The sequence below is a fragment of the Camellia sinensis genome, chromosome 1 (genome assembly GCF_055761805.1).
Source record: "Camellia sinensis isolate YWXY chromosome 1, ASM5576180v1, whole genome shotgun sequence".
Lineage (NCBI taxonomy): Eukaryota > Viridiplantae > Streptophyta > Magnoliopsida > Ericales > Theaceae > Camellia > Camellia sinensis.
The window spans coordinates 83,424,515-83,448,166 of NC_138961.1; positions in this window are offsets into that span (position 1 = coordinate 83,424,515).

Genomic DNA, 23,652 nt, shown 5'->3' on the forward strand with positions numbered 1-23,652 from the left:
AGTCTTTACCAGTGGCTAGCTAGCCACTGATGCAAACCTCAGCAAAATGTTGCTAAGGTGCAGCAAACCGGTTCTAGAAGTGTTCAAATGTGCAAATAGAGGCTTTCGAGAGCAAAGCGGAGGTCCTTTCGGGTGGAAATCGAACCGAGCATCCGTATGCATATCTTTCAGTTCCCGAGCCGGGGCAGCTAATTAGCTTAGTCTAGTTACTTAATTTAATTATTAGTTGCAATTTTTAGTTATTTAATTAGTTAGTTAACGAATTAGTTCATTTGTTGTTGTAATAATTAGTTGATTAGTTTAGCTAGTTATTTATTTTGGTTTGTAATAATTATCTTAATTTGCTTAGCCTAATTAGCTTAATTACCTTTAATTAGCTTAGCTTAGTTGCTAATTAGATTAGCTTTTCATTATTCATTCGGACTCTCCTTTGTGAGAGCGTAATGTAATAATGTGCATGTCTTCCAATCCCACATCTTTCTCCCTTTTATTTAATCGCTTTTAATGGTTAGATTATGGTCATATTTCAATTAGCATACCTTATGCTTGCATCCATTCATCTTGTATTGCATGCACCGAGGCTCAGCGCATCATTCAAACTGCATTATCAATACATGTTTAACCACATGCTATTTAATTGAATCATATGCCATATTAGTAGCTGAGCCTAGTAATTGCATATTGCATGTGTTATATTAGACATCTTGTATAGTTAAGAATCATGCATATTTTTCTAACTCATATCTTCTTAGCTTGGAGTACTAGGTGAGTTTTAGTGCTTTAGCATACTTGCATGAGTGTAAGTGATTGCCATGTCTAACATACTTGCCATGAGGCTAAATGCTTACTTGATAAACTGCTTGAATGCTTGTGAATGGAGGCTTGTTGTTTGAATTGGAACGATTCAACGAATGTATGTTTTTTTTAAGCCCACTATGTCTAGTGGCAAATTTGCAAACTTTAAGCCCACTTGAGGTGGCATATTCAAACCCTTTTTCGAAAAACAAGCATGAAGTTGAATTGTTCTAACTTAAGCAAACTAGTCTATACTTGCTTGTGCGCATCACATAGTAAAGTTAGCCTAATAACCGGAATAGGAGCACATAATGTTAATAAAAAATCATATCATGATTAGTAGAGGACGATCTTTGATCGGGCGAGCGAGGGTGCTCAATTCATGACCTTCCCCTCTCGTATCTAAGTTCTCGAGCCGAGACAACTTTGGTGATGACGGACACGTGGCCTTTGGCATGAGTCATGGGTTTTCTAAATTTTTCCAAAATAAAATATTTAGGTGGCGACTCTGTATCTAGCAAAGCAGTCCAATTTTGGTATTTTTGATTCAAAATCAATTTTCCAAACGATTTGTCGGATTTGGATTCTTTGGTGTTTAACAATTTCACATTGCACTTGTGAGATTAGATTCAGAATCACGGGAGTCCGAACTATAGGACTTTCTTTCAAACCTTCCAAAAGGGGGCACGAAAAAGTCGAGCTATACATAACAACCTCGAAAATAATAACTGTAGATTAGCTTTAACTTCTATTGCATAACTAATGATTTCAACCCAACCTTTCATTTGCCAAAGGGCTCACATGTTCTGAAACAAACTTCTATCAAGGAAACAACGAACACTCACTATGTAAGTCCATCTTTTAAGGAAAGAAAGCTTATCAAGGTGACATCTGAAATAACACTAATAGAAACACTATAGTCCAATTATAGAGTGAAAGGTTTTCATATTTTTTATTTTTATTTTTTTTGTGTATAAGTATCTTCTTATTAGGATTAACATTAGTTACTCATCAACACATACCTTTGTCCTCTCACTCAATGATACTTACGTTTCAAGATCCTTACTACATAAAATTTATTCACTTTAATGGTAAGGTAAATTTGGTGTGAGACCATTAGATAATTGACATTACTATTGACAACAACTCAACGTAATTTGAACAATATTGTAGCCCATTGAACATAGTGAAGGAGTCAACCTCAGCTTTAACCACATAACTTTTATTGCCACAATTTACACCGTTTCCACTCGTAACTCTTTCATATATATATATATATATATAACTCTTACAAACTTGAACTCATAATCCAAAACAGTCATAATTAACAATGATCAATCATTCTAAGTTAAAGGTCTTAGCTAAACTCAATAGTACTACTAACCTGGTACATCAATAACATAAATATACTCACACTATCATGGCATGCATTAAACCTAGCCCTAAACATTTGTTTACATTTCCTATATCTACAACTTCTATCTTCTAACAATGATGGAACATGAAAAGCATGCCTACTTGTCTCAACTAGTCAAGTACACATCTTCTTACGAAGGTTTCCCTATCTTAACCACATCAGTCATCTCAGAATGCCTGTCAAAAGTCTCTGTTAATTCATAACTCCACATTTGACTCATAATATCGATGCTTATGAAGCCAATAAGATACCCATCACAGAGCCTCTTACTTATGCTACTCTACCAACTGAGTTAAACATCACTAATTTCACCTAGTTTGAGAAAGTTTTAAAACTAGTTCACGTATTCTGATATTAACTTTCCAAAATGCTTACTCTTAGTCACTCTGATCATCCTTAAGGCGTTAATCAATGTAGATTACTATATGGTTTAATCCTTACCTTACTTCATTTCCAAGACCTCTCTTCTAGCCTATTTTCAAATTTTCAATGTGAATCTATGAGGTAATCTCAACTCTTCAAAACCACAAACTACTCACTATACAATAAAAACTTTGCTATCATAAGTCACAATTGCTTCTCATGAACTTACAAAACTAGTAAACTAAGGTTCCACACCAATCTCATAATCGTGTTCTTATGTGATCCCAAAATGATATACCTTACCAATAAAAGTGGTGCCAAAAGTTCAAATCCTAAAAGTTTTCCCCCCCATTTGGGGACACTTGCATCCTTACATCCTATAAGAAAATAGACATAGGGCTTAACCCGTGCGTAAGTACTCCACACAAGATTTCACATGCCATACATGAGCCACAAATATGTCTATAAATGTATCTACTTCAACATAAGACAAACTATATAAGCACATAGTCACATAAAGCGCATACATATCACTCTCTTGAGATATCAACTTGTCCCATGGCACTCAAAGACTTCCAAGTGGAAAAAGCATTGATTAGATGCCTTTCCAAAAAGATTTTGATGAATGTAATAGGCTCAAGTTGTATCCTAGAAATTTAACCCATACCCACATAGTCACATAAATACATGAGCATACAAGATTAACTAACGTTCTTTCCTAGCATGATAAACCCATTGTGGCAAAAATCATATCCCACAAGCTGAAGATATTCAAAGCTGGTTAGCTCTGATACTAATTTGTAACACTCCGACAATCTACAACTAAAAAAAAAAAAAAACTATCCAACACAATAGAGATGTACATATAATATTCAACTCAAATTCAGCACAAATCCCAAAATTTTTGTTTCTCATTTAACCATAATTTCAAGGTTACAAATACACACTCAAGCATTCATAGTTTCAGAAGATAAAAAAAAGTTTAACAAATGGCCCACAGTGTCCAATAATAAAAACATGGTCTTCAATGAACAAAAGGTCCCATGGTCTCAAAACTAAGTAAAAGTTCAACAATTACATACCAATTCAAAATATCATTCACTTTTTTAAACGAGAGAGTTGGGTAGCTTCTTCTTCATTTGGGTGGTTGCAGTTCACCAAGTCCTGAAATTTGTAAGATATGAATGAGCAATTACATAGTAAAGAATATATTTAACCACGTATATAAACATTTTATTTAAATTACGTGTATCCCAAAACACATTGCCCCAAGACTTCTATTTAAAACAAATCCCCATGAGTATATATATATATATATATAAAAGAATATAAAACATTTCCAAACAATCCCACATTTATTAACCAATTCCACATTTTTCCGTCCTTACACGGATGGCCAGTGGGCACCTCAACTCTTCCACATTTGTCGTCCTCACACGATCAGGTAAATAGACACCTTAAAACACTCTCACATTTGTTGTCCTCACAAGACCGGGCAAGTGAGCACCTCAATTTTCCCCGCGCGGGTAAACCATATCACATAACAAGCAACAATTCAAAAAAAAAAAATCAATCTTACACACAAGGGATCTCAACACATGATCAATTTACCCATTAATTCTTCTCGCATTACCCACAAAGATTTATGATCAACAATTTGGGTTTCACAAGAAATTTAGGGCTTTTCTTTCTATTCCTTAGCTTTCCGAAATTATTGGTGTACACATTATTTTTAACAAAGAAATAACCAAATCTTCCACCAACCTTAAAACAAAAATTGCTATCACCATTAATGTTTAAATGTATATATATATATATATGTACATATCTATATATCACCCATTCCAAATCACACCTTCAAATCATGGGATTAAAACATATTCAAACCAAAATATAGATATACATGGGTAAAAATATTCCTACTTCAAAAATAGAGACAAAATATGAATATCCAAAGAGAAACCTCGAAGAAATCGCAATCCAGTTGGTCAAAATGTTGATCTTCTCATGTTCTTCACCTTCAATACAAGATCTATGGTGGATTCTTAGGATTTTTGGGTATAGAGGAAAGAGAGAGAACAGAGGAAAAAAGAATGAAAAGGGTGGGCCAAAAATTCACTTTAAAGTGACTAATTTTGAACAAACCGCTTGAGCGGTCAAAACTTGGCTCGAGCGGTGAAAGGAAGCTACCAGAATCTCTATAATTTGCACAGACCACTCAGGTGATCAAAAGTTCGCTCGAGTGAACTTACTTCTAACACGGGTACTCAAATTTCAAATAGGCATGACTCCCTCATCCGGACTCTATTTTTGGTCATTCTTGTGTCTAAATTGAAGCCACGGAAACAAGCTTTCCAATGGTTCTAGCCTCATATATAGATTCAAAGTGTGGAAAGATAAAAAGGTAAAAAAGTGAAGAATGCTCATAAGACAATTATCTGAATCAATATTTTTGGTTCAATCCTACTTTACCATTATGATACCACTTCAATCAATATTCTGAAATGAATCAAAGAGGCTCCAAGTACAAAAATAAGAGTGTCAGGAGCAATCCCACTAGTCCAAGGAATATGAAGTGTTACACTAAGTCAATGAAGAATTCAATCTCTCGGTGGAGTGGCAAACTGGTAAGATCTTCTGGGAAAATATTCAGGTATTCACAAACTACCCTCGACAAGTCACCTCAAACCATGTTACTCTCATTATCCAAGAAAGTCGCAAGGAGAAAACTAAGCTTACCATGACTACGTGAGTCGTACAATGGCAACAAAAATCTATCAGCTCGATCCCCCAGAAAATAAAAAAATCTCCACTCGAGGTGCACACGATAACTCTTATACGGTGACAATCTATGATGGCACAATATGAAGAAAACCAATCCTTGACGAAGATGACATCGAAACCCGCCATGTCTAATAAAACAAAATCAAAAGAAACTCGGCGACTGGAAACCTCAATCTTACAACCGCGATAACTGGTGACTCTACCCTAAGGGAGACACTAACCGAGCCATTTCTACCCTAAAATCGATGTGAATGCAAATGAAATGAAGGAATGAGATACACCCATATCAATCAACACGTTTTTAATAGAGTTGAACAACAAAAAGTTACCTCTCACAACAGAAGGTTCTTGCAGCTGATCCGATGTGGTAGCAACATACACACTGTAAAGGCCTCTAATATACCTGTTCATCCCTTGGAGCATAAGTCTGGTACATGGATTGAATTGAAGAGGCTTTTTGATTGGCCCTTGGGGCCTGTGCTGATTGTGATGGCTGATGGTTTTGCATCTGCCTTAAACCAGATGCACCAAATGTATCATTAGATTGAGGCCAAAACCTCATCAAGTGCCTCGAATGCCCACACTGATAACAGGTAGGCGGATGTTCTGTCCCTTGGCCCTAACCCTAAGAATAAGTCATGAACGACGTAGACTGTTGCCCGTCTTCTCTCTATGGGTAAGCTAAAGATTTATGGCCTAATTGACCACACTTGAAGCAGGTAAAACCACCCTAGTTACCTCTTCTTGAACCAGAACTCGGCACAAGAAAAGTGGATCTAGTCTGCGTAGCTTGGGACTATTGTGAGGTGGAACCCCTTTGTCGATTGTTGTCCCTCGTATCACCCCGAACATCCTAGCTCCTCTGCTTGGAGCCCCTCATTCACTGCTCCTCTCTCTGAATCACAGTCTCTAAGTGAGTCGCCGTCTCTACTAGGTGGCTGTCATCCCTAATCATAGACTCGCCCACCTAGAAAAGAAGCCTGTTCCTCATTCTCTTCTAGAACTCGATGCAACGTCGTTCTTCCATCGCCACAACTTCTGGTTCAAACATCGTTAAGCATATAAAAGCTACCTGAAACTCGGCCACTGGTGTGTTTAACTGTTTGAGCTTCAAGAACTGCTCCTTCAACTTCTCCGTAGCTGTGGGTGGCAAAAATTTGTCTTGAAAGGCATTGACAAAAGGCTTCCAAGTCACCCCAATGAGACTTCTTGCATCCTTTCATTATTTACATGCATCTCCCTTAAGTTGAAAAGATGCCAAGGTCACCTTTAACACATCGTCCTCAATGCCAAGCATCTCGAGCATCTTCACCATTTGTTCAAGCCACTCGTTAGCCTTCAGTGGCTATTTCAGATCCCCAACAAACTCATCTAGATTCGACCAGAAGAATTTTTTTTCCGAAAGGATGGCCCTGTTTCTGCAACATGAGCCTGGACTAGATTCTATGCCCTGAGAATGTCCATGGATTCTCACAATGCTCTTGCCATTTCGCAAGCTAAGGCACCTATGGCTTGTTGGCTTGCCGGCTCGGCTGCTTTAGCCTGATCAACACCCTCCTCTTGTGTCAGAATCTCATCCGGTATCAACACCTCTTGCCACCTAGGCCTGCCATACCTACCATTACCATGTCTGCGTCCTGACATCCTAATAAATGGAACACAATAGATTAGCACATTTATAGATTTGCCGAAACTAATTCACTCACATCCTAATACAGTGGACAACAAGTAATTCATTTCACATAAGCACCGAATCACATAGTCACAAATGAATTTCCTTTCTAGATAATAACCATTTAATGACATTGCAAAAGTTCCAGTTAGAATTAGTAGTAATCAAGTGTTCCTCTAACAGGACTTTAGAAACTCGTAGATCCAATCAATATCTTAGAAACTAAATCTCATACCCATTTAGTTACATAAACATGTTATCACATAGCATATCCGGTTTACTTCTAATATCATCTAGCGAGATAAACCCATTGTAGTAAAAACCATGTCCCACTATCCCAAAGTATTCAAACATGGTAGCTCTGATACCTAGTTGTAATGCCCCAAAATAACAACAACAAACCACCTCACGGTATCAAGTGAAAAATCAGTAAATTATATATATTTAACCTTTCATCAATATTCTCTTATCGTACAAATGATGACATATGACTACATACATTCATAAATCCTAGATCCTTAATCTATAGCATGTGACTTAAGTAAATTAATTGGAACAAAAGGAAGTGCAGATAAGTTTTTGCCTTAATGGCTAGATCTTTCTAAGTTAATGCTTGGGTACAATAAAAGTGAGTTAAACTCAACACATGGCAAGCCCAAGGCTTGCACAAAAATAATTACACAAAAAATAGAAAAAGCTTTTGGCTCGAAGTCCTCCTAAGCTAGGTCCTTGGTGGAGGCATATCATCAGTACCTGAAAGTTGTTTTCCACGTAGGGTGAGCTAAAGCCCAGTAAAGATGCTTGAACATAGTGTATGAAGCTTAAATAAAGTTATATGGTAAATGCATATCCATGCCATTACCAAAACGTTATACTTTCTCTTTCAAAATAATGCAATGCCAATATTATATACAAATTCATAAAAATAATACTTTTTATATCAGAAAACAGGGACGTGGATACAAAACACTAGAAATCTCTGGGTACATATGTGCCAGTAGACTATACAAGCACAACCACAACCATTTTACAGGTACTAATCGGAAGGATTGACACCTAACGGCGCGGGTTTCTAGACTCTCACCAAGGACACATAGACCAACATAATAAACCACAATCGCACCCCCTAACCAGATTCACCAAGATATACATCCCTTTTGATCAAAACAATATATTTTCAATGTTCAAGTATGAAACAATGCTCAATGCAAGATGTATGAGTAATCAGTTTCAATTAACCTAATCCTCATGTAATTTCTACAACAATCAAAGCTATCCTTTACTAATAGCCCAAAACATATATATCTCTACTAAACAGATAAATTTTTAACAACAGATATAATTTCGTAAGTTTCAAAATGAAAGTGATAATATATATATATCTAACTCCACTCTTATAACAATCTATTTTGGGTGACTACTCGAGTGGTCATTTGATCACTCGATCATAGAATTTAGGCTCCCAGTATTTTCATTATAGCTCTGCAAAACTTCTTGAGTCTTGTGTTTACCGCTCGAGTGATGGAAAGTTCACTCGAGCAGTCTGGTCGGGGCAGCACATTTAAAAGTCGATTAAACTCTTTTCTCTTCCACTTTTTCTAACTCTTCTCTCTCTCTCTCTCTCTCTATCACCCCCCTAAAAACACTTGAGTCGGGTTTTAGGAATTGAGTTATGTGTTGTATCTAATACTCAGTGCGGGGAATCAAGGTGCCCAATTGCCCTGTCTTGTGAATATCACCGAATGAATGTGGGAAAGGTTTTTGGATGTCCATGAGCCTGTCGTGTATAGAGTCAGTGAATGTGAAACACTTGATTTTGGGTGTCCAGAAGCCCTCCGTTTCAGGAGCCGGCAAAAGTGGAGAGAGAAAGGTTTCGGGTGCCTTAGAGTCAGCAAATGAGGGAATATTTTATGTATATAAATCTATATATGTATGTATGGTTTTGTGACTCTTGCTTGGGACATCATAGGATTTACCACCCCATGGCTGTAGATGAGATGAAAATCATGCATTGAACATTTTTTGTTTTAAAAAAAGAAATATGGATTTTATCTGGACAAGTGCATGGCATGATCATATGCATCTTGATTATTTATATAACTTGTTAAATGTATTTCCTACTGGGCACTAGCTCACCCCAAAACTAACCACCTTTTAAGAAACAATGTTGATGCGCCACCTTAATGATTAGCTTGGGGAAAGATTTTGGATAGGGGCACGAATGCTCTTTTTTGATGTTATATGTTTAAGCCTCGGGCATTTTTTGTATGGAAATTTAGAATTCCAATTTTGTGTATTCAAGGATATTCCTTGAGAAGATGTTTGCCATTTTGGCTCTTTCCTTTTACATTATCTCTTGTCGTTTGAACTATTTTTATTTTGTTGATAGATGTAAACAAAAAATGATGTAATCACTATAATAGTTCAATAGGGATGAGGTAGTCTTGGAATTTATTTTATTATTATCGATTTACTTCTCTTTCTCACATTTCTATATTAGGCAAAACCCAAGTGAACATGATTTATGAAGGCATTTTTCTATGGGCATAACAATTTGGTATCAAAGCTAATTGGGTTTGAATACTTGGAGCTTGTGGGATGCGGCTTATGGCACATTAGGTTATCATATTGGGATGGGACAATAGTACTTTATATGTTTATGTGCTTGTCTGACTATGTGGGCATGGAGTCAACTTTCTAATATATGATTTACGTCCATCACACTTATCAAAGTCCCTTTGGAAAGGCACTTAATCAATGCTTTTTCCACTTGGAAGTCTTTGAGTGTCACGGAACGAGTCGGTATCTTAGAAGAATAACCCATATGTTCTCTACGTGTTAATGTGCTTATGTGGATTGTTTTATGTTTAATGAATATATGGATAGGGTTGTGATTATTCGAGTGCGATGCGTGGTTTGGAGTATGGGTGCATGAATTGTGAGTTAATTTCATTCTCTCTTACTATTCTATAGGATGCCTGGACGAGGCAAAGGTTGTGGTATACCTCGTCAAGGTGGTCGGGTTATTCCGGCCCAACAAGATCTTCCTTCCTAAGAAGAAGGGGTGGGACAAAACATTATGGCCGCTCCTGTGGCCCAAGATGCAATGGGGGCACTAGCCCGAGAAATGGCCGGGACTCTTCGAGAGTCCATGGACATACTCCAAGCCGAGCAAGCAATAAGGACAATAAAGGGAGACACTTGAACCTCATTCTTAAAGAAAGAATTCTTTCACTCTAACCCTATCGAGTTTAGTGGCGGGCCTGATCCCTTGAAAGTTGATAAAAGGTTAAAGCAAATCATTAAGTCCTTTGAGATCTTGGACATCCGTAAGGAAGAACTCCGAGTAGCGTTGGTCGCTTACCAACTAAAAAGAGAGGTCGATCAGTTGTGGAAATCTGTTAAGCTTATGGTTGGGCACACTTGGAAGGCATTCACCCATGCCTTCTAGGAGATTGAGAAGAGATTGAGACCTAATATCTTGAGGAAGGTGATGGGTAATATGTTTAGAGAATATGATATGCTAGTTGAGGCCATGGCTCATGTAAATATCATGTTAGAAGTTGAGGAATCTAGGCTGAAACATAAGAGGTTGGGTTATGCAGAATCTTGGGGTGACACGGGATCCTCTAAAAAGTCTAGGGGGTCCTCCTTCTTCTTCTTCCTTCCAGTCCTTACCCCAAAAAACCAAGTCTTCGGGGTCTGTTTCTATGAAGAGTTCGGGGAATACGGGTCCTAGCCGTATCACTTGTTTTAGGTGTGGCCAATAAGGTCACAAGGCATCAGAGTGTAAGTAGAATTTCAACCATCAGCAATCGACTCATTCTCAGAGACAATCCTAGGGGAGGGGCCAGTTGCCCGCATATTGTCATTATGGGCAGTCAGGGCATATGAAGAGGTCTTGCCCACAGTTAGCCGGGAGGGGAGTGCTTCAAGGTCCCGTCAGTCTAGAGGTTATCAGACAAGCTAGGGCCAGAGACATGATTATCAGTCAATTCAGCCTGGGCAGGAATCTAGGGCGGTGCAAAGGGCCATATCTACATAGTCAGTGTAACCGGCGTACATTCTGTGGGGTGATCGAAGTGAACAGAGGCCATAAGGGCGAGTTTATGCTGTCACTACTTCTAAGCAATCTTCTGGACCATCGGTGATGAGTGGTACATATCTTATCTATAATACTTGGGCCAATGTATTGATAGATACCGGAGTATCTCACTCATTCATATTATCTACATTTGCATCCATGTTGGACTTAAAGACTGAACAACTAGAGTCTTCACTTATGGTATAGTCACCAATTGGGGGTCACGTTGTCTTGAATCGGGGATGTCATGGGTGCGATATTGAAGTCGCTAATCATCGACTTCCTTTCAATCTTGTGTTATTAGATATGCCGGGTTTCAATGTCATCCTTGGTATAAATTGGTTGTCTTCTTATCGTGCCATCATAGATTACTACCGTGGAAGAGTTATTGTGTGCATAGCAGGTGGGGACTTCTTTTATTTTCTAGGGGATAGGACCAATGACGGGTTGTCACCATTGGATGACTTGCGAAGTCGAGGCAAACTTAGTTTTCTTCTTGCAACCATTGTGCATGATGGAAGTAGGGTGGTTCAGGGGGTATTTCCTAGAGTGGTTTGTGAGTGTTCAAAATTTTTTTTTTCTGAGGATCCCACTAAATTGCCACCTCACCGCGAGGTTGAGTTTTGTATAGATTTCGTACCTGGCACGACACGCATCTCCATGTCACCTTATAGATTTGCACCAGCAAAGTTGCTTGTTTTGAAGGAGCAGTTGCAAGAGTTGTTAGACAAGGCTTTTATACACCCTAGTACCTCACCATGGAGAGCACTGGCTCTCGTTGCCAAAAAAAGGATGGTTCGTTGCGGTTATGCATTGACTATCGCAAGCTGAATAGAATCACAGTTAAAAATAAGTATCTGTTACCTAGGATAGATGATCTTTTCAATCAACTTAAGGGTTCTCGATGTTTCTCAAAGATAGACCTAAGATCGGGTTACCATTAGTTGCGTGTGAAATGGAAGATATTCTAAAGATAACTTTTCGTACTTGGTATTGGCCACTATGAATTTTTTGTGATGCTGTTTGGTTTAACCAATCCCCCTGTCACTTTTATGGACTTAATGAATCGAGTCTTCCGAGATAATCTCAATAAATTCGTGGTACTATTTGTGGATGATATTCTTATTTATTCACCTTTCGAGAAGGAACATGAAAAGCACCTCTGCATTGTCTTGTAACTGCTTACGGAACATCGATTGTATGCTACGTATGAGAAATGTGAGTTTTAGCTCTTCGAGGTGAAGTTTTTGGGTCACGTTGTCTCTGGGGAGGGAGTTACTGTAGACTCTTCGAAAATCGAAGCCGTGCAAAATTGGGAACGACCTAAGAATGCCTTTGGGATTCGTAGCTTTTTGGGTCTTTTCGGGTATTACTGGCGGTTTGTGAAAGACTTTTCTACCCTAGCATCAATATTGACTAAACTAACCAGAAAATGAGTAAAATTTTGTTGGAGTGAGTCGTGTGAAGAATCATTCTTTGAATTAAAAGCTAGATTGACCTCTGTACCAATTTTAATCATTCTGAAGAAAGGGTTGGGTTACACTGTATATTACGATGCTTCTAGAGAAGGTTTAGGATGTGTACTGATGCAAGAGGGTAAGGTTGTGGCATATAGTTCACGTTAGTTAAAGACTCATGAGAAGAACTACCCAATTCATGACCTTGAGTTAGCCGTAGTAATTTTTGCTCTAAAACTTTGGAGGCACTATCTCTATAGGGAGAAATTCGATGTTTTCTCAGATCATAAAAGCCTTAAGTACCTATTTGCTCAAAAAGATTTGAACCTACGTCAGAGAAGATGGGTCGAGTTCATGAAACATTATGATTTTGAATTGCATTACCATCCGGGGAAGCCAGTGTGGTGGCCGACGCCTTGAGTAGGAAGTCTGTGAGTGCCATTGTTAGTCTGACCATGAGAGAGTGGGAGATGTTGGGTGATTTGGGTGAGTTTGACATGTATCTTGGCGAGTCTATAGGGCAAGCCACTTTGTTTTCAGTTCTTGCATAACCCACACTTGTCACACCAGTTACAGAAGCACAATACGATGATTCAAAAGTAGAGGCAATTAGAGAGAAAATCTTGCAAGGGAAGGAGGAAAAAGGGTTGAGAATACGTTCTAACTCGAGTATCTAGTATATAGACTGCCTTTTTGTACTAGAATCTTTGTAGAGACAAAGTACTCTTGAAATTTCATTGCTCACACCTTGCGGTACATCCGAGAGGTACAAAAATGTATCGTGATCTTAGCCGTCAATTTTGGTGGAGAGGTATGAAGCGAGATGTAGCCTTCTTTGTGTCCAAATGCTTAACTGACCAATAAGTTAAAGCAGAGCACCAAAAACCAGCTGGGTTGTTACAACCCTTGCCTATAGCTAAATGGAAATGAGAGCACATCACTATAGACTTGTTTCAGGTCTTCCTAGAACACATAGGGTAAAGATGCAGTTTGGGTTATTGTGGATTGAATGACTAAGCCAGTCCATTTTCTCACTATGTGTATGGTTGATTCAGTTGATTACCTAACTAAACTTTATGTTAGGGAGATTGTCCGGCTTCATGGGGTTCCGATGAGCATTATCTCAGATAGAGACCCTCATTTTACCGCATGATTGTGGCAGAGTTTACAAAATGTCATGGGCACTCAATTGACTTTTAGCACCATCTACCACCCTTAAACCGATAGGCAGTCTGAGTGCACTATCCAAAATTTGGAAGATATGTTAAGGGCTTGTGTATTAGACTTCAAGGGTTCTTGGGAGAGGCACTTGCCACTAGCAGAGTTCGCCTACAATAATAGCTTTCAAGCTAGCATTGGAATGACACCTTTTGAAGCCTTGTATAGGCGTCCGTGTAGATCACCGATGTGTTAGACTGAGGTGGGGGATTCACCCATGCTTGGGCCAGAATTGGTTCATGAGACCATCGAGAAAGTAGCTCTCATTCGAAAGAGGTTAATTACAGCTCAATGCCGACAGAAGAGTTATGCTGACCGAAGAACGAGACCTTTATCTTTTAAGGTACGTGATCATGTGTTTTTGAAGATATCACCTACGAAGGGTTTAATGAGATTTAGGTGAAGTGAGAAGTTGTCACCTAGGTTCATCAGTCCCTTTGACATCATTGAACGGGTGAGAGAAGTAGCCTATCGTCTCTCTTTACCACCACAATTATCCAGGATACACGATGTGTTTCATATTTCTATGCTTTGTAAGTATGTACCTGATCCTTGCCACATCTTAGATTGGACGAGTCTGGAGGTTGATAAGAGCGCTTCATGCAAGGAGAGACCTGTGAAGATCCTAGACTCCTGAGAATAAGTTTTGAGAGGTAAGACTATTCCCTTAGTGAAGGTATTGTGGCACCATCATGGAGTGGAAGAAACTACTTAGAAACGAGAAGTCGTGGTCAGAGAGAAATATCTAGATTTATTTAATAAGGTGTCATCTTGTTAGATGGTTGTGTTTATCACCATGAACATCTTGAATTAAGGAAATGAGTAATGGGAAGTGTTAATTTCTTAAAGACTTGAATTTTGTATCATGATGAGAATTTTGACTTGATTTTAGTTTTCACATGGTGATGTTGTGATGATTGGAGTTATTGTTAATGCAGTGTTCATCTTCCAGGAGAATTGTTGGAGTTGTTTTGGCAGGAATTATGAAATTTCGGGGACAAAATTCCTTAAGGAGGGTAGGTTGTAACAATCTGTTCTGGGTGACTACTTGAGTGGTCATTTGGTCACTTGAGCATAGAATTTAGGCTTCCAGTATTTTCAGCTCTGCAAAACTTTTAGAGTCTTGCGCTTACCACTCGAGCGATGGAAAGTTCGCTCGAGTGATCTAGTTGGGGCAACACACTTAAAAGTTGATCAAACTCCTTTCTCTCCCACTTTTTCCAACTCTTCTCTCTCTTTATCACCCATTTCCGAACCCTAACCCTAAAGTACTTGATTTACTGAAGTGTTACTAAAGATTCACCTTAAATCCTTCAAGAAAACTGAGGAGCAAGTTTGATTCAAGATTCTCACCGATTGGATCGTGTTTTTGTCAAATTTCTTGTTGAGTTTTCAACTATTAGCCACCATTTTCTAGGTAGGGTTACTTTTAACTTGTTATATTCTTGATTTGAGATCTATATGTGGTAATTTCTTAGTTATAATAATGTATGAGATAATTTGTTAAATAAAGTGGGTTTGTTAAACTTTTTTTTTTTTTTTTTGGAAGGGGGGGTTCAGGGAGGCCTGTGCCTAATGATTTTCAGAAAGATTGGAAATGTTCTTGTGGACTTTGATGTTGATGATGAATATTGACTTTCTATATGCAAATGAGAGGAAAGCCCCAAATTTTATGAAACCCTAGTTTTCAAATTGAATTGATAAAGGAGATTTTGTTCAATTAACTCTTGAATGGTGAAATTGAATGCATTGAGTTTACTTTGATATTGAGATATGAAATTTCGATAACTTGTGGAAATAAATCCTTAAGATTATGATATGATGAAATTGTGAAATTGAAGAATTTATTATGTGATTAATATTATTAATAATGTTGTAGTGGGTTAAACCAACCTTAGGGAAAATTTATTTGAAAACTCATGCATTCATGTGCATCCTAATTTCTCATGTGGTTTAACAACCTTGTGGATGTTTGGAAAATGTCAAAAGGGGTAAATAGTGTATGAGTTCGGGTAGTTAAGTCAGGTTTTGGGAATTGAGTTATGTGTTGTATCTGGTACCCGCGCAGGGAGTGAAAGTACCTAATTGCCCTGTCTTGTGCCTGTCGTAGGACGAATGTGGAAAATCTTTTTGGGTGTCCACAAGCCTGCGGTTCATAGAGTCAGCGAATGTGAAAAACTTGGTTTTGGGTGAACACAAGCCCACCGTTTTAGGAGTCAGCAAAAGTGGAGATGGAAAGGTTTAGGGTGCCTATCGCCCCACCATTTTTAGAGTAAAAAAATGAGAGAATATTTTCTGTATATAAATGTATATATGTATGTATGGTTTTGCGGCTCTTGCCTGGGACATCATAGCGGATTTAGCACCTCATGGTTGTAAATGAGACTTTGAATGAAAATCATGCATTGAACATTTTTGGTTTTAAAAGAGGAAATACAGATTTTATCCTGACAAGTGCATGGCATGATCATATGCATCTCGATTATTTATATAACTTGTTAAATGTATTTCTTATTGGGCACTAGCTCACCCTAAAACTAACCACCTTTCAGGAAACAATGTTGATGCGCTACCTCAATGATTGACTTGGGGAAAGATTTTGGATGGGGGCATATAGGCTATCTTTTGATGTTATATTTTTAAGCCTCGGGCTATTTTTGTATGGAAATTTAGAATTTCATTTTTGTGTATTCAAGGACACTCTCCTTGAGAAGATGTTTTCCTTTTTGGCTCTTTCATTTTACATTACCTCCTGCCTTTTGAACTACTTTTATTTTATTGATATATGTATACAAACAATGATGTAATCACTGGAATAGTTCAATGGGGGAAGAGGTAGTCTTGGAATTTATTTTATTATTATGGATTTACTTCTCTCTCTCTCTCTCACATTTCTATATTGGGTAAAACTCAAGTGAACATGATTTATGATGGCATTTTCCCTGGGGAGTTATAACTCTCATTATAAACAGATACATTCGTCTTATCATTTCAAACCCAATATCTTTTCATGTTCTTTCATAAATCAACATCAATGATTTTCCAATAAAATGTCATTTACTTTCAAAATCACATTTAAGGAAGGAATTTTCAACATTTCAACACAACTCAACTATATTCACACTCCCACAACCCTTCTTAAGAATCCATTTGAAAAAACCCTCTTTTACATTTCAAAATCAAACCCTAGATTCCAACCAAAAATCCCTAAATCACTAGACCTTTTTAAAGAACAAATAACCAAGCTAAGAATCGTACAAAACATTGAAGAAATCCCTACTACAAGTTCAAAAGAAGATGAGCGCAATAGTAGAAGTTTGACGGAGTCGAAAACAAAATATTCTCCGATTAAAACGAAACTTTCAACGGGCTCTACCTTTTTCTCCAAGGAGCTATGGTGGAGAAATGAATGCATTTGAGTGTATGGAGGTGTTTAGATATGAACTAGAGAGAGAGAGAGTGAAGAAATTAGGTTTAGAAATGTTTTAGAGAGAGAGAGAGAGGAATAAAAAGAGACTAAGAATTGATTTTTCCGGATTTTATATACGCACAGACCGCTTAAGTGACCAAGCCACCACTCGAGCGTTAGACACAAATATATGACACTGCTTGAGCGACCGAAACACCGCGCAAGCATACAATGACCCCCTCGCAGAAGTTTTGCAAATTATAGAAGACTGCTCGAGCGAAGATCACCCTACTCCCAGAAGTTTTGCAGACCTATAAAAATACTGAGAGATCTTAAAGACTGCTCGAGCAACCAAAACATCGCTCGGGTGAACAAGAAATGAAATAGATAGCAACTTTTATGAAAAAATTAACTTCCAACTTGTTTCAAATACAACCAACAACTCAAAACAATCAAACACAAGTAACAACAAGATGAAAAGGGTATAAACAACAATTGAAAATACAAAATTTCGAATCTAAGAACCTAAAAAGGGTCAACTTCAAACTGAAACCATTATAATCTCCATATTAACAAGTCTTCATATTAACGCTAATATTACTAACCCCACTAACTATATATATGTAAATAATACATATTATTATATACATCCCTTAGTTAAATATATAGTAAATATGCTGGTACGGATTTTTTCGGTCTTTATTTATATTCCTGTTATTTAAATACCAGTACTATTGAGAGAGCCGAATATTCCGGGGGCAATAAGGCCGAATACAGGTATGAGGACAGCCAAGGACGAAATTTGTATTCGGTACTGATCCTAGTCGACCACAGAGCCGAATAGGCTAATCGGCATTCTAACCAGCCGAATAAATAAACGTGCAATGGATCAAGGGTGGGCCCGAACCTAAGGCCCAAGGAAAAAAATATAAATAGAGGAGCATCAGCCAAAGAAAGGTATGTGAGAAAAAGTCTAACTTGAGATATAAGCAACCGAGAGAGTATACACTGACTTATCTGTCGGAGTGCTAATCCCGGCACCCCCAACCGGAGTGTTCATTCATTTTCAGGTGACTAGCTGAGGATCATGAGCGTCCTACAGGATTAAAAGAATATTTCCAAACCACTTCCACACAACTATTTATATGTAAATAATACAATTTATTATGTAATGTCTCTAAGTCAAATGTATAGTAAATACATCGGCACAAGCTTTTTGGGTCTTTATTTACATTTCTGTCATTAAATACCAGTATTATATATATATATATATATGAATAATACATATTATTATTATATGCCGTCCCTTAGCCGAATGCATAGTAAATACACCAATACGAGCTTTGTCGGTCTTTATTTACATTTTTGTCATTTAAAAAGCAATATTATATATATGTAAATAATACATATTGTTATTATATATTGTCCCTTAGCCGAATGTATAATAAATAGACCGGTGCAGACTTTTTTAGTCTGTATTCATATTTTAGTCATTTAAATACCAATGCCCTATATATATATATATAATACATATTATTATATTTATCGTCCCTTAGCCGAATGTATAATAAATACACCAGCATAGACTTTTTCATTTTATATATATATATATATATATATATATTTTTACATTTTCAACACTATATATAATATTATATTATTGTCTCTAGCATAGTGCATAGTAAATATACTATTGTCTGGACTTTTGACAAGCTAATCACTAATATATATATATATATATATTGTTGTTATACTATATGAGTCCAGATCCTCTCTAGCCTCTTCTCCAGCCTTCCCTCCGGTCAACGGCCAAGATTTGGCTGCGTTACCCTTAACCAAATCTACGGCTCAAATCAGATTAGCTAACAAAAATAAATAATAAAAAATGAAAAAAATAAATTTTGAATTTCATTCAACACAGCAAAACAGAGCTTCCTTCTATATCTTCCCATTTCACTTTTTCCCTATCTCTTGAGCTCTGGTGAATGACGACTCCATCTCGTGACATCGACGACTGTGAATCCAAGTCGGCCACCACCTTACAGCCACATCTCCGCCATAGCACAGTCACAATCCATGTTTTTCTTGTGAACAGACATTGAATTGTGACTCACAGATTAAACCCACAGGGCTACTCTTAGATTAAACCCACAACGTTACTCTGTAACTCCTCTTCTACACAATAACCTTTAGACCCTTCTTCAATGGGTGATATCTCTGATCATGCACCATTGAGAGAGGGTATTTGTGGTTTGTTTGAAAGAAGATGTTTTTCAGATTGCTCAATTTCTGTATTGAGAGAGAGAGAGAGAGAGAGTGTGTGTGAACAAAACAAAGAAATTATATGAATATATATATATATATATGAGATGAGAAGGAATAGAGGAAGTGGATATTTGAAGGGCAAGTATTTCTAGAATTGCTTTGTTTATTCTTCGATGAATATATGTTGCAAAATATATGTATTGTTGAGAGAGAGAGAGAAGGAGCTATCAATGTTCGCCGCCGTTGATATCGGAGGGAGATCTATTTTGCTGTGTTGAATGAAGTTTAATTTTAATTTTTATTTATTTATTTATTTATTTGTTAGCTAATCTGATCTGAGCCGTAGATTTGGTTAAGGGTGACGTGGCCAAATCCTGGCCGTTGACTGGAGGGAGGGCTGAAGAGAATCTGAACTCATACTATATTACCCTTACATTGACCTAGGTATATTAAAAACCAATAACCATCCACTCACCTTCAAGTCTACATGCAAATTAATAAACATTATAATCAACACAGTCTCACTTATATGTTGGGCTAATACCAATAACCACCCACTCGCCACCAGGCTTGCAAATAAATTAATAAACATCACAATGAACACATTCTCATCTCAATAAGCAATACAGTTAACAAATTAATAAATCAATCATTACATAAACTAAAACTCGTGTACTCCAACAGGTTTTAGCACATATACAGAAAACAGTGTTGAAAGGACGATATAGGGTGCCTAACATCTTCCCTACTTGAAACAGGAAACTCTCGAACTTATCTCTAATCTATGCAGACCATTAATAAGAGTCTTTAAAATAAAACATACCCCACATTGATAAATAAAAAATATAAAAGTACCGGCTCATTAAAAATCTATTTTCTGGGTGGCCTAACACATCCAAACTCTATATTAGGTAGCAACTCTAAGTAAATCTTTCAAGGGTTTGAATAAAGTAATAAAATTAAACACTATTTCAAGCTATTAAAAACTCAAAATTTTCCCAATAACCATTAAAAGTGAAAGTTCAGGTGCGACAATAACCATCCAAAAAATCTATTAACAACAAAACAACCATCTATTGTATAATAACCATCCAAAAACATCAACAAAAACAGCCACTCATTACATAATTATCATCCAAACATAAAAAAATAAAAAAAATTAATTTGGTAAAAATATAAAAATGTAAAAAAATTATTATTTTTATATAATTTTATCTTTGGTAGGTAAAAATAATTTTTTTAAATTCCATAGTAACTTTTTGACAAACTAGCTTATATTTTATCAAATTGACAAATTTACTTTTGAAATGGGGCATTTTCCATTTGCAAAGGAAATGGTGTCTTCAATTATCTTATTTGAAATGAGATTTAAAATTCAGAGTTACATGTATCACAACTGAAAGATCAGAGATCAAAACGACAAAATCCAAACTATATGGACTGTTAGTGTAATTTGTCATTTTTTAAAATATAAATATGTTATTGTTATGAGTTATGAATGTCTAATTGATTTGATTTTTTTTCATGAATAATCTACTCGACGAATTCTTTAATGTGTACTGTTCAAATTATCAAAATAAATTCAAAAAATGCCCACACAGACTTACAACGCGGTGATGTACCTTCCTCAGGTTCCTATAACAAGGGATGTAAGGCAGGGGAAATCTGGTGTCCCTTCCAAATCAAGAATTGTGGTCTCACGATCATTAGCCAATTTGTTTTTTTCTTAATTTTTTAATTTTTGGTACTTGGTTTGATATTCTGGTATTCTAGGACATAAAGAAACCATACCAATCCATCTTGAAATTTATGGGTAAACCGTACAGTGATAACGATGTGGTAAGGGAATTACTGCGGAAAAATAGCTCGCAGTTAACATGATAAAAATCTTAACACCCCCTATTCTTACTACTTTTTTAATATTAAAAAAATAAAAAAAAAACTTAAATGCCATTTTATTCAAAAACTTAATCATGAAACCCCTTCTCTTTTACTTCACACATCGGAACGCATCGTTTTTATATGCTTTCACATATTTTTAACCTGAAATGGCTGAGTTGAGAAAAACTTCCTTTTTTAGTACAATTCCAAGAACAATTCCAATGGAGATGGGGTGAGTCTTGTAGCTTAGAGGATTGGAACCCTTGGCTAGGGACTAGAGTGTCAAGGTTCCAATTTCTCCTCGCCCACAAGCGGCCAAAAAGGAAAGGATCTTTGCATTGTAACTATTGCAGTCTTGCTAGAAGGGAATTTAGACTATTGTCGTTTTGTGCAGTTAGCACATCTCTAACACCACTCTTTATTTTTAACCAACAAAAATATATGGTACATTTTATAAAATATAGGGTTATTTTTTCATGAATGTACTTTGACACTACTCTCTGTACTAACTCTTCATCCAAACTAACAATAGAGCTTATTGGGGTTTCAGTGCTAGAGATTGAGAGAAAGGAGGTCAGAGGTTCATGATTCTTCAAATGCAAAAAGTATGAAAGATGTAGGTGTTAGCACCATAAATCTGTAATTTTTATTATTATTTATTATTTATATAATTGCAGGATACGTGACATCCTCTTATTCATTTGGAAGTTAAAAGAAGTTATAGAGATAATGGAGAATATGAAAGACAAAGTGGATGAGTGGGAGGACAAAGTGGATGAGTGGAAGGACACATGGCAAGACAAGAATGAAGATGGAAGAAATTGGTAGTTATTAAGGGCAAGTTTGGGAAGATCCAAAAAAGCCAAAAAGTCAAAAAGTTACTCAAAAAGCTAAAAAGTTAACACTATTCACCAAAAGTCAACAATTACGGCTGCACAACTCCCAATTCAAATTTTTCCCTACAAATCAATTTTTACAATTTTTTATTACACATTTTTCAATAAAAAGTCAAAAAGTTAACCCAAACATCCATATTTTCAACCTCAATTTTTTAGTCCAAAAAGACAAAAAGTGCACTTTTTTAGTCTTCCCAAACTTGGCCTAAGTAGTTATTACTGTATTTTTTCTTCTATAAATAGCCATTAATGGCTACATTGTAAAAGATCCAGAACTTAAATTAAAGACAATTGATTTCAATATTTCTTGTCATTTTCCTTATCTTAAGAGTAGTTTAACATAGATTTATATTTCGAAACATTTATTTTCAGTATTTCCATTTCGAAGCATTTTATGCACTTTCTTTTCAAAGTATAGGAGTAGAGGTAAGTATTTATTACTTTGATTGTTCACTCAATCATCTTTCTCCGTCCCTTTTTCTTCTTTTACTTTTTCCTTTCGCTACACTTGGCAAATTTGAAGTCCTCTTCGTTGAGGCAAAAGAACCGTCAACACAATCGCTTGATAATTGGCTTGAATTTAATCTGTAAGGATTTTTCAATCCTTACTGGCACGCTCGCATTTATGATATTTTCCTTCGTAGGAAAAATAAGCCAACAGGTACATCTTTTGATCCACTCCTGTTTTGTCGGATTTTTCTTTGTTATTTGGGCGTAATGGAATATTGCATAACTATTTGGCAAAAGTGAGGCTTGCTCATTATTTGACCCGTAGCAAAGTTGAATTTTTTTTAGTGGGTTGATTCAATATTGTTACAATATAGAAATAGTTTGTTGTGTATTTATTTACGGTAGTGCTATGTAGCTCGAAACTCGTGGCTCGAGTTTGGCTCGACACCAAAACGACGTCGTTTTGGTGTCGATTTTTTTTTTTTTTTTTTCGTATTTTTGTTGCAGAACGAAGAAGAAGAAGAAGAAGGGAGGAGGAGGAGGAGGAGGAGGAGGAAGGAGGGGAGGGGAGGGGAGGGGGCTATAAAAATCGGCTGGAGGAGGAGGCGGGGCTGCGACTGCGACTGCGACTGTGACGATCGGCGAGGCGACGGTCTGAAGCTGCAACGATCGGCGGCGAGGCGACGGCGGTGGTGCTGCGCGATGATCTCCTCCCTCCCTTCTTCCTCTCCCTCCCTTCTCTTTCTCCTCTCCCTCTTTCGAGCCAATTCGAGTCCTTGGTGTCGAGTTACGGCTCATTTCCGATTTATTTATTGGATCTTTTCAAGTAAGTGGAGTGTTGTGGATGAAGTTTTTGTTGACTACAATGTGGTCATCATGAGATAGTTGTAACAAAATATCATTGAAAAAAAATGTTGACTTGTTAAATTGTTACTTTTTAAAAAATATATATTATCTAAAT